Genomic DNA, 12,500 nt, shown 5'->3' with positions numbered 1-12,500 from the left:
GAAGCTGCTCCATCCGTACCTCACTTTGTGTTCCATTTTCTCCTCTTCCCTTTATTTCTCACTGAAATTGTCTCTATCTTCGTAGAATCACAGGATCACAGAGGTTGGAAAAGTCATCTGAGATCACCCAGTCCAATCTCACCCCACCCCACCATGCCCACTGACCACATTCCTTAGTGCCACATCCCCACGGTTCTGGAACACCTCCAGGGATGGTGACCCCACCACCTCCCTGGGTAGATGTGCCAGTGCATCACTGCTCTTTTGGGGAATTATATATTCCTAATATCCAACCTGAACTTCCCCTGGCACAACTTAAGGCCATCACCTTAGTGGCCACGGCCCAGGGAATGGGCACCACACACATTCCTAAGGCACTGGTCCTGCAGCATGCCCCACCCTGACACAACCAAACAGCTGAGGACTGAGGTGTATATTCCATAGGTTGATACGGATTGGTCATGTTTAAATAACATCAGAGTTGCGACACATGTCAGGAAAACGCATTAAAGCAATCCCTGTTTCCCAAGGATTTGGAGAAAATGCTCAGCTTGTGAGCACTGCAGTCCAACTTGAGCTTCAGCTTCATAGTAGCAATTACAGAATCTTGGTCAAGAAAGTGCTTTTATTATAAGGCTGCATTTTTGGTACTTACAACATTGTGAAAAACGATCCTCCAATTTCAACTTCTTACTTTTGTTCTTAGCCAAAAAGCAATTTGATTTTATTTTTTTTTTTAAATTTTCACTTCCTCAGTATGGAAAAAAGGATCTGAATCCAGAGCTGAGCTCCAGTTAATGCGAGCTGAGAATCAAGCTCTGTGTTCTGAGGCCTGAAAAATAATAACACAGCTTTATGTAACTTTATGTTACCGCACTATTACCCGAGAACTTAATACAGTTTGGATTTAAGGAATAAGCCTGGCATCCAGCTGCCTTCTGTGAGAAACGTCTTCAGAGGAAAGCGAGAAGATACACTCAAGTTATTTATATTTGTAATTACCATTAATCCGTATTACTAATGAGGGCTTTGATCCTGAAAATGGATCCATAAACACGGCCTTGCGCACCGCCATGGAGCTGCGCTATGCACAGAGGCCCACAGGAAAAATTTCCAATGACATACATTCAGTGCTGATCATTTGGACCCCGAAATAACTTTGAGCATCTCATTTAACATCGCGCTCATTGTTTGCCTTGAAGAGTAATAAGGGGTGCCTCCGTTTCATATTTTTTCTGCACTTAATATTAAAACAAAATTTGAGGTCGTTACGCTCCGTCGCAGCGCCGTAACTGCTCTTTGCAGGAGCTGCTCTAAATACTGACGGCGGAATTAAATTAATGTATACAAATCTGAAGCTACGGAGTTGATTAGATGCACTTAACTTTATGCATGCAGATTTCAATAGGATTACCAATAATACATAAAGTCAAGCCTATGTGCAAATCACGCCGGGAGCGGTGCCTGCTGGCTCCTTATGGCCATCAGTGTACAAATCGTAAAGCACGACTCCTCGTTTGTCATCGTGTCCTCCAGCTTCCATTTCATAACCAAAATTGGTATATATGATACATTCTAGCAGCAACCAGTGAACGTGTGAGGTATGGATGTGCCAGCACGGGATCCTGCTGCCTGTCCACAACCACCCTGCTGCAGAGGAGCCCGATGCAAGGAGAAAGTACTGGAATTTGGTAGCCGTGTGACCACATCCTGCAGCCTCTGGAACCATCCCCAGACTCAGGCTTTCACTGCACCTTTCATCCACAATATGGGCGGAGGAAGGGAAATGGGCGCATGAATGGATTATCCCGAATCAAGTATTCTGTCTCAGCTGTGCTTTGAGGCACCCATGGCTTGCAGTGCCTGTGTAAGCTCCATGCAAGCTCCATGCCCTCTGCTGGCTACAGCCAGGCTGTCAGCAGTGTGCCACCTGCCCTGCCCTCATGCTGGGGCCAGGATGCTCATCCCACCTCTGCCCAGCTGGATTTGACCATTTGTTTCCTCAAAGCCACGGTCTGAGTTGTGGCTGCGCCTGCTAAGATGAGCTTGAAGGAAGGTTCTGCGTGGAGTAATGGCTCATTCCAGTTCTACCAGTGAGGGTGTCCAAGGTGAGGATGGAGCTTTGGGTTTGGGAGCATCGTAAGAGAATCACAGAATCATTTGAGTTGTAAGGGATCCATAAGGGTCATGTAGTCCCACTCCCCTGCAATGAATAGTAACACCCACAGCTCCACCAGATGCTCAGAGCCCTGCCCAGCCTAATCTTGAGTGTGTCCAGAGGTGGGGCATCCACCACTGCTCTGGGCAACCTGTGCCTCACCATCTTATTGTAAAGAACTTCCTTATATTCAATCAAAATACTCTCTTTGAGTTTGAAACCACTTCCCCTTGTCCCATCACAACAGACCCTGCTAAAGAGTCTGTCCCCTTCTTTCTTATAGCCCCTTCTTAAGATGTAGAGGGCCACAAGCGAGGCCCTCTTGGGATGACTTTTTTGCTGGGGAACATATTCTCCCCAGACCTGTTGCAGCCAAGCCTGTGTGATTCGCACCCTTCACATCCTTCCCTATTGATTATTCTTATTGTTTGCTCCCATCACCCTGGACACTTGCTTTCTATACAAGCAAGTGTACACTCACTCCTTTTTCAGGGCTTTTCTGAGTCCCTCTCTGAGTGATATCCTGTTGCTATGAGTTCCACAGGCTAATGGTGTGGAAAAATATTTCCCTGTGACAGGAGCTACACCTGTCCAAGCCCCCTTCTGTGCTCCATCCATCACTCTGACAGCATAGGTGAGTTGCCCGGGATCATGTCAAAGCGTGAAATAGCTATAAAGGCAAAGCATATGTGTTTGTCATCTTTGTCATTAATGGGATCAAGCACAACTAAGGCAAAGGCATTGAACTGTGCCTTGCAAGCCATGAGAAGGTGGAGCTGTGTCCAGAGCAGCTCAGAGCAGTGGCTTTGGTTTATGGAAAGTACACGGGCAGAGCAACGTGTTCATAGAATCATAGAATCATAGAATCATAGAATCATAGAATCATAGAATCACCAGGGTTGGAAAAAAACATTAAGATAATCAAGTCCAACTGCCTACCCATCAATGTGCTTTGCTCATATGCACATGTCTGTGGTTGCTGTGACTGCACAAGGACTGCGTGAGGTTTGTTCTGGGGAGACGGACCAGCTCTGTTCAGTGGGGAGCTGGATGACCCCCACCATTGCTCTTGGCCTGGAGATCACAGCAGAGCAGGACAGACTAGGAAGCTGTTCAGGCAGCTCGCTCATGTGATTAGTTTGAGCCTAACATGAGCTAAAATCAATGGGAAACTTGTGTGAGTTAGGGCTGCACTCATCAGTCAGAGTTTGCAGCAGCCAAGTGCAGCATGATTGTTATTAATATCTGCTACAGGTACGTACACTGAAACGGTGCTTTACAGCAAAAAGAAAGACAAGTTGCTCTTGCCCAAGAACATGCTGTCCGAGAAGCTAATCCTGAGCTGCACATCTGTAGTAATAGAAACAGGATGTTCTTGGAAGTAAACATGCCTTACGTGCATTCCTCACAATGCTGTGTAACACAGGGCTGCAGTGTAGTTCGGGATGCTGAGGGTTATCATGACAGTCTTGCCCAAGAGCTTCACTAGATATCAGCCACATGCCATAGGTGATGTGGGACATGCCTGTGCCTTCTTTCAATGGAAAACACTTCCTTCTGGCACAGCATCAGCCCTGACATCAGTGCCAGCAGTGGTGTACGCTGGGACCGTTGCCATGTTGTGGTATAATTGAAACCCACAAACCTTAGCTGCTCTGGTGGGCAGCCCAACATGGCAGCCCTGTGCACAGCTACCAATGATGCAGAGTTTGTCATATCCCCAAAAACCCCTCCTCCTTGGGACCCTCTGTTCCCCTCTGGGTGATGCACTCCAGAGCTCCATCTCCCCTGGCTGAAGAGGCCATGGCCACAATCTCTTTGTACAGATCCAAGCACTGGCTGATTTCCTCCCACGGTAGGCTTCTTCTGCAGCTTTCCAGGACTCAGTGCCTGGTACTCTCCGGTTTCCCTCCTGGGAAATTACCCATCTTCCTCCCAGAAATGCATGTCTTCTTTCTGCCAGTCTTTTTCACGAGTCACTTCTCACCAGCAGTTCCAATCCCCTTTTCTTGCCCCTCTCTTGTCCTTTAATCCAGCTCACATTACTCTAGCAGTAAATTATTTAAAGCAGGCAAATGCGTGCAACAAGCGAGCTTTCTGTCAGACATGAATCTGTTCAGGAACTGATACACTCAAAATTTCTTTCTCTTGGCCCAGCTGTAGCTTTAGCTTGTATTTTTTTTTCCCTTATCCAGCCCTAGTGCCCCACATATCACACCCCTTGCTGAGGTCCATAGGAACCCTGCAGATGTCTGCTTCTTTTAGTCCTCTGTTCTTATACTGGTTTTCATCAGACTCCTTTCCATGCATCCTTCCAGTACTCTACTCCGTCAAGCCTCCTGTGCACATCATATGTGCTCTTCCTCCCTTAAGCTTGTGCCAGGGAGAAATAATCTCAAGGTTCGATCAAGGGGTGTCACGCAGACCTGAGACGCTCTTGTGGGAAATTTTGAGCTTTGGTAGGATTTGAGTCCTCTCATTTATGTTCTCAAAGCTGAGCCAGGTTTGAATTGCCCTGAAGACATCCCCAGTCTCTCTTACATCAATGCATGGTAGTGGACACTGGTTGTAGTGTCATCTCTTCAGACAGAAATGCATGCCCACGGAGACATGGAGAAGCTGTCTTCCATAAGGAGTGGGTCTGAAGGTGGATCTCTGTTGGTCTTTCTCTTACACATTCAATTGGTGTGACCATCCCCTCCCCCATAGTCCTGCAGGGATATATTTCAGTTGGCTAATTATAAATTCCCTCTGTCGTGCATCAGCTGGATGCAGCATGCCTGGTGGCATGAACCTCGCCTCCTTCATTGGTGCTGTGCACCTCTCTTGCTGCAGGCAAAAGTAATTTCCCCAGCCTGGAAATGTGATTTAATTTGACCTTGTTCACACAGGTTCTGCATCTTTTACATTCCCACCCCCAATGATAAAACAGGATCAGAGGAAATTGCTGTGATTCGCGGCGATGCCCGCCCTCAGCCTCCAGTTCTGCTTGATTCTCCCTCTCTCCCATCCCCTGTTCTGCCTGCTTTCCTTACGGAGTACTTCTGAATGCAGGTGGAAACTGTGAGAGGGATGTGAAGATATGCCACCACATGCTTGTGTCACACACTTGCTGCCAATGATCCCATTTAGAGGAGCATCTGCAGAGCTCCACGCGCTCTCGTTTGCAAGCTCAGAAGATCTCCTTGGTGGGATGCCCTCCCCTTGGTACGGGTTTGATCCTCAGCCGTGAGACCTCAGTGAGCTTCTCTAGTGACTATGGCCTTTTTAGCAGTGCCAGCTTACAGGTTTAGGGTAGCTGAGCTGTCAGAATGGCATTTATAACACAGTTCCTACTTGGGAGCATCCAAACGCACACGGGATGCTTGGCGAGGCACGCGCTCAGCTGTCTCCTCCAGTAAATTCGGGCATGGGAACAGCAAGCCATTTTACACCAGCTCACAAAAGCCAGGAGCCATGACAAGAAACACTGGCTATCTGCAGTAATAAGCTGCAGAGAGGCATGGAAGCATGCTTACAATATTTTCCCGGTAATGGGGATGGCATCAATTGTCAGCGAAGCAGACAATCTGGCTGCACGTGTCATTCAGACTTTTTAATGCTCTGCTTCTTGTCTGTCGGCTTTCCCTTTTGTGCTGAACTGTTGCTAGAGACCTGGAAAATCTGCTGGGTCCTGTGCCAGATAGTGTGGAAGCTTTCCCCCCAAACACAGGCAGCTTTTACCTCGTTTTAGCTGTTTGGGACTGCTACCCATTATAGAGAGTTTCTGAATGGGCTAAGAAATATCCCCTAAAAGGATATCAGAGCTAGATTAGGCATTGCAACTGCTATAGAAGATCATGCCTGATCTTTCTGCCCTTCAGCAATTTGCACCAAATGGACTAGATGATCTTAGTTTGGACACAGTGATCCTAGTTGTCTTTTCAACCTTCATGATTCTAAATGGAAAATGGTCTGAACTGGGCATGCCCAAACTGAGGGCTGTGGAGATGTGACATTGAGGAATGTGGTCAGTGGGCATGGTGGGGTGGGATTGGACTGGATGATCCTAGAGGCCTTTTCTAACCTTTACAGTTCGATGAGGACAACACACATCCACCTATTCTGACCCATTGACATCCAAGCACTGCCTGCTGCAGAACGATGTTTTTGTGACACCCACCGTTTCCATTCGTCACCCACCACCATCCCAGGCAGACTGTGTAGGACTCGGCAAGCCACTTGCTCTCTCTGGCACCATCTAAACTCACCTTTCTTATTGCACATCTTGGCTCATTTCCACTCTCTCAGCGAGGAGTTTGCCTCTACCCCTTGCCTTCAAGAGGGAATGAGCATACTGATGCTCCCCTCCACCCTCTCGTTGTCTCTTGTCTATTTAAACTGTAATGTTTTAGGAGCAGGGACATTAACCCACGTCTGGATTAGCATCTCTCTAATGTAAATAATATTAGTTACATTATAGATGTTTCCGTAATTAGAATTCTTCTTTCTATAGGCATTTAAACACCTTGTCTCCTCATTTGACAGTTATGCTATTTGATTTGTGTTCTCCTGGTGTGGAGAGTGGTACAGAAACCCTTTTATCTCTCCTGATGAAGGGGTTTGGGCTTTGATTGGATTTGGCTTTTTTAGCAGTCCTTGCGGGGAAGAACCCGTGGATAGGAGGGTATGATCTGCGTAGGGTGGAATTTGAACGAGGTTAAATAACTTGGTTTTAACCACTGTTTTATCAAGGAGTTTTTATTCAAACTGCCCAGAGAGCTGTGGGTGCCCCATCCCTGGAGATGCCCAAGGCTGGGTGGGATGGGAGCTGGTCAGCCTGAGCTGGTGGTCCACAGTTTGGGGTGGATGGGCTTTAAAGTCCCTTCCAACCCAACCCACTCTATTATTACATGAAAAAAGTATGTGGTAAAGGTGAGCCAGTCCAAAAACAAGAGACAAAAAGAGCTGGCCTGGGTGGCGAGACATTTTGGGAAGAAAACTTGTCTTGTCTATCCCCACTCACCTGCCTTTGAGCAGGATGCATCGTGTTTACTGACATGAGTAGGGGAGAGCACTGGTGAAAGAATTTACCAGGGTTGGCTTTATCAGAGAGGCTTGTCTCAGCAGATGGCTGTGTGTTTTAAATTTAAACCGAGGCATAAATAGTGGAAAAGAGAAGAGGGTAATAAGAAAAATATTAAACTGCCCGGTGCAAATCCTTGGGGAACTTCTATTGCAATAACTGACCTCCCATATAGCACCATTTATTTCATACGCTGGCAGCTTTATAGGTGCTTGTACAGCTACAGACGAACACCAATTTGCCAGTGCAGTTTGTTTTGATAACTGTTGTTTTCAATAAATCTATATTAAAATCAAAGTGAAAATTAAATAGACCAAAGTCAGTAGCACTGGAGATAAGGGAGAGCATTATACACCAGAGCTTGCTCTTACCTCCAGTGTGTGTGATGCATTTTGGCAGTCCCAGCCACACTTTTTGATGCCTCTCTGCATATTCCCACCTCTGTGCACCGTCCTTCCTACCCTGGCCCTGCGGGTGCCTCCGGTGACAGCAGAGGAAGAGAGGGAGGAAAGAAGAGAGAATAGAAAGCCCAGCACCAGGGCTGGGAAGGAAGGAAAGAAGAAAGCAAGGAAGGACGGAGCGAGTGCGGGGAAATGAGGGGAGGAAGAGAGAGGCTGGAAAAGGAAAGAGGGACGCCAAGCGCTGGAGGGGAAAGACAAAGAGGCAGAAAATAGAATAAACAGAGGGAAGGCAATGGGGAAATCAAAGCAGTGCAGACTGAAGAGAGTAAGGCTTGTGGGACCATGCTCTGCAGAGCTCAGGTGGGCTTTGGGAGTGTGGGAGGGACAGGGGATGCCTTGAATCTTGGCAATTGCCAGGAATCTAGGCAATACCCTACAGACCTGGAGAGCACAGCTGGAAGGGCAGCAGCTAGGGCTGGCCAGGTTATTAGTTAATTGCTCTGGGGCTGTTTGGAGGAGGCTGGATCCAGGAGGTGCTGCCTAGCACTGAACATCACGCTAGAGTCCAAACAAATAATGAACAGAAGAGATTTCATGGTAGAGCAGGTCCATGTTTTTCCAGCAGACCAGTTTTCTATCAGAAAATGTTGATCGGAGCAACTGGAAACATTTCCTAGCACGTGTTGATATTATCCAAGCTTTTACTGAGAAAACATCCATAGTGTTCGTCTGTGTCCTTTTTTATTCATCTCCTCCTGACAGCATTGTTTCACCCTCTGCACCCCTTTTGGTCCAAGTGCTTGGCCAAAAACATGAGGTCTCCAGAACTGAGGGCTGCCAGGAGCTCTTTTGGTCCAATATTTCCTTCTTTCTCCACTTCCCCGATCACAGCAAGGATCCAAGTGACAAGGTGGCAGCAGGGCTGGGTGACAGCCCTTTCAGGCACGGGTGTTCAATTTCATGGAGAAACTCAGCCCTTCTCAAAGGGATCTTAAAAAGGGCGGAGGTTCCGCCTGCCTCTGTAATATGCAATAAAATGAGATGTAGCAGTGTGGTGTAATGCATGGTTGGGACTTCCAGATTTATGTAATAAGAAATGCTGGAGTGGTAGAGTGAAAAGAAATGCACTATTTTGATTTTGGAATATGTCATCAAATGAAAAAAAAACAAAAAGAACCCCAAACCTTGAGAGCTGCAGTTTCTGCCCCAGCTCAGGTCAGAAACCATATTTTTTGCAACTGCAGGATTTCCCAAGGGACAGGAATTCCTTTATTATTATTTTTGGCCAGCTGTCTTCCATATGACGGCCCGTGAAAAGCATTTTATCTCACGTTAAAGCCCTCCACATAAAAACGTCTCTACCTTCCAGCAGGTGTGCTCGTCCTGTGGGGAGATTTGCTTTATCAGCAATTTGTTCCTCCAGGAGAAACGCTTAATTTTCGATGTTTTTTCCATTTACACTTTGAGTTCAAGACACTTGAGCAGCCCCTCAGTATTGGGTGGCCTGTGCAGGCGTCCTTTATGCACTGCAACCCTATTAGCTAAAATACTGGCAAAAAGATTTTGCTGAAATGCTTTTTTTTTTTTTTTAACGTCCCATTAAAAATGTTTAAAATGCTTAAAAACGTCCCGTTTCGTTGGTGCTGATGCCCTCACTTTGAAATACAGCTTTCCCATGACGGCATAGCAGTAAAACACATTCAGCTTTTTATTTTTTTTTATTTTTATTTTTTACTAGTTAGCGATGGAGTTTTGCTATAGCCATTAAAATATAAAGAATAAACTGCACCCAACTGTACAATATTTTTTTTACCGGCGTTTATGGTGACAATATAAACTGTGAGGGTTAAGCCTGCATTTTTTTGTGGATGGCACTGGAATATCGAGATTAAGTATACAGCGTGAGCACAAGGCTTTTATGATACACAATAATGATGTAAAAAGGTTTTATTTCTTTAGTAAATTGACATCACTGCTTGTCCCTCTTTGTACTTCTTGGGTCCAAACGTTTAGTGCATCGCTGCCTGGAGAAACTTCTCCTGATGCTCTGGCTCAGCCACGTGCTCCCTTAGTCAGATGCCTGGTGGCCTGCAGCGGTCGCACCAGACACTGACCCACACGCAGCCCACACTCACATCGTCAGCACCTCAACAAGGCCACGTGCTAATGAAGTGGGTCTGTGCACTGACTGCTTGCAGTGTGCATGGAAGCAGCTCACGCCAGGCTACATGTAGGAAAAGTGAAGCACACGGAGCTGGGACTTGGAAATGGCGAGGATCTGGGAAATGGATCAGAGAATCATAGAACCACAGAATCATGAAGAGTGGAAAAGACCTCTAAAAACAGAAAGCCCAACACATGCCACCATGCCGACTGATCATGTCCCTCAGTGCCACATCTCCACCTTCCTTGGACGCCTTCAGGAACGGTGACCCCACCACCTCGCTGGCAGCCTGTGCCAGCGCATCACTGGATGGGATTATTGCCTCCTCTACAAAGGACCCTGTGTTTATCTGTTTTACAAATCATTGTCACATCCCAACGCCCTTTAACTCCTGTAATCCATCCAGACCACAGACTGCACTGCTCCGTGTTTGCTCTTCACATTTTAGTGTATCCTCTGATGCTTGTGAATAACAGGGTTGTTTTGAAGAAAGGACCGGTTTGTCTGGGCAACTCCATACAGCATCGTGCCTGCTCAGCCAACCTGGGGTCTTGTGGAAACCTCTGCAATCATCTAATCCAACCCAACAAAACACAGGCTGGAGAACCCAGTGCTGGTCTGAGATACCCAGAGCTGCTTCATGCTCTGCTAATGCAGTTCAGTCAGCGCCCATTTTCTGACCCCCTGATATGTTCATAGAATCAAAACTCGGAAAAGACCTCTAAGGTCATCCAGTCCAAGGACCAACCCATCACTACCATGCCCATAACCCGTGTCCCTCAGAGCCATGCTTTTCCAATGCACTTTATTTCTCAGCCTGCCAAAGGCTGTCCCTCTCACCTCTGTTTTAACTGGAAAGGGATTTCCACCCCACGGCCCTGATTCCGGCTGAATTAATGGTTTTTGAACTGAATCAGCACATTTGAAGTTAAAACAGATCCCCACTGAGTCTGTACATTTTTATTACTGTGCGAGGAGTGCTTAGGAAAATAAAAGAAACAAGAAAGCCCTGAGAGTGGACCACCCTGTTGAGGGGGGAAAAACAGAAATCAAGCTTGTTTATATGAAATATATTTATAGGATCATGTGACAAATATGGTATGAGGCCTTGGAGCCCAGCTCAGGAATACCACATTCCAGTCTGGGCACTTGTGATCAAGAAAATTTAATTGAAACTGGAACAGGTGCAGAGGGGGTCTGCTGAAGTGGTGTGGGACATGGGAAGGCAAGGAGAGATGAGAACAACAGGTTTTGTTACCACACGAAACAAAAAGGACAAGGACAACCAGAATCTGAGAGCTACCTAGAAATATACCAAATGAAGCAAAGCCAGGTTAAAGCCAGGCCCATCCTGCCAGAGCAAATGAGTGCAAACTAGCTGTGAATGCGTGTTGTTTGGGAATTAGAGAAGGTCTTCCATCTTCCAGGAAGAGAAGACCTGAAGGAACCGCTCAGCCAGGTCAGTGCAGACAAGTAAACCAATGCATCTGTAGGTGGATGTTGGTAAATGGACTAGGATGCTGGGTGGCAAATCACATTAGATGGTGGAGCAACGCACTCAGTATCCCTAGGACAACTTTTCTGGCTGATATTCCCATGTGTGGATGGCTTTTATGATCTAAAATCCTATTTTGCCTTTCCTAGGCTGAAGACCTTAGCACCTTTAAAACCTGAGTCTTTATCACCCACAAGCCCTGCGCTGTGTGTGTGAACCTCCTGACCGCACCGAGCTGCTGTTCCCAAATCCATCAGGGGGTCACTGCCACACAATGAGACACACTTGCTCCCATGGGGCTGAACGAGCTGCTTTCTTTCAAAACACCCTTTAATTGACAGCTAGGAATAGCTTTCCATGATGACAAGCTGTCATTAATATCATTCACCACAATGGCAGAAAACGTGTTTGGAGAAAAGGGGAGAGAGCAATCCTCTGCAAACAAATGTTTTAGCAGAACACATGAACTGCACTGTGGTTTCAAGAATGACAACATGAATATAAAAATGTACATTGTGAATATTAGTATTCCCTTAAATATGTGTTCACGTTGCTTAATGAGTCCCACCGGTGGCGTTAGTAACTGAAGGATTTGGATTGGCACATTATTAACTTGTTAAGTAGAAAACAGTGATACAGGACTACTTGTCATTTGTATTGCAAGGCATTTAAAGTTGCATTCAGCACAAGTGACTGAACGGAACTAAAGGAGCTGGCTTTAAAACAAGGCGATGCTTTTAATGCCATAACCCTATAAAATCCCACAGTGTTAAAAAGTGTGCAGTGTGTGGGATTTGTCCTGTTTTCCTGCCTCGCCTGCCCTGCTCTTCTCAAAGCCCCGTCCATCCGTCAGCCCAGAGGTAGATGCACAGCTGTGCAGAGCAAAGTGATGTTTTGTTAGGGAGCTGTCAGGTTCCTAAAGCAAATTAAAGTTATAGCTCTGGACCATGCTGCTGCACTGGGGATCCATCTGCAAAAGGGGTGCACAGCTGGAGGCTTTGGGTTGACCTTTACATCTGGAGCTTGAAGAATTGACTGGGAGGCCAAATTGGGTCCAGTCTATTTCCTCTGTGCTGCTTGTAGCCATTCCAAAACCTCTAAAGTACGACAAGCAATTAAGATGCTAGACCTGCTGCTGAAAAACTACTGCCCTTTCTTGGGCTGACGAAAGGCTTGCTATGCTGGTCCTTGGCACTGAGACAGTGGGATTGGCACAC

Source organism: Lagopus leucura, unplaced genomic scaffold, assembly GCF_019238085.1.
Source record: "Lagopus leucura isolate 7727_CA_CO unplaced genomic scaffold, USGS_WTPT01 Super-Scaffold_100009, whole genome shotgun sequence".
Lineage (NCBI taxonomy): Eukaryota > Metazoa > Chordata > Aves > Galliformes > Phasianidae > Lagopus > Lagopus leucura.
The sequence above is the reverse complement of the archived record's forward strand: the minus strand, read 5'-3'. Positions refer to the sequence as shown.